This window comes from Cicer arietinum, chromosome 7 (genome assembly GCF_000331145.2).
Source record: "Cicer arietinum cultivar CDC Frontier isolate Library 1 chromosome 7, Cicar.CDCFrontier_v2.0, whole genome shotgun sequence".
Classification (NCBI taxonomy): domain Eukaryota; kingdom Viridiplantae; phylum Streptophyta; class Magnoliopsida; order Fabales; family Fabaceae; genus Cicer; species Cicer arietinum.
Genome location: NC_021166.2, coordinates 47,207,416 through 47,208,130, shown reverse-complemented (window position 1 = coordinate 47,208,130; position 715 = coordinate 47,207,416).

Genomic DNA, 715 nt, shown 5'->3' with positions numbered 1-715 from the left:
AATATGGCTTACATTAGCCACTACACTTATTTCTATTGTATCAGCCATTTTTTTATATTTTATATTATTATTATTATTCAAAACTTTTCTATTAACTCTACTATCATTAAAATAAAATAAATAACTATTAAATATCAAGTTAGTAATAATGATAACATATTTCACCCAAAAATAATAATAACAATCTAAAATTAATATTAAAATAAATAAATATACTTAACATCCATATCAATAATTTAAATATTTTGTTAAGTCAACATACGGGAAATTTACACACTATAGCAAATACACATGAAAGGAAAACTAATCCTAATTATTTATCGACACATTTTATAAACACATGCAATAAATAATCAATTAATTTTTTTAAAATCCTATTAGATAAATGAAATAATTTATTATAAAATTTGGGGTGTTACAATTCTCCCCTCGTTAAAAAAATTTCGTCCTCGAAATTTGTGATAAACAATAAGTGAACATATACTTAATTAAGCACCCTCAAGGAATTCACTTGTTATCTAAGCACTACATGTCAAGAATCAAGTGGCTTAGCAAGATAGGTTAACATGGCAATGAATCATTTAAACACATCTAACATTATAGTCATAAAAAAAATTAACCACAATTACTCACTATAATTTACAAAGGAAGTAGAACTCACGAAGGAAAAAAAAATTATACACATTATAAAGTTCAATTGACTTTTTAAATAGTG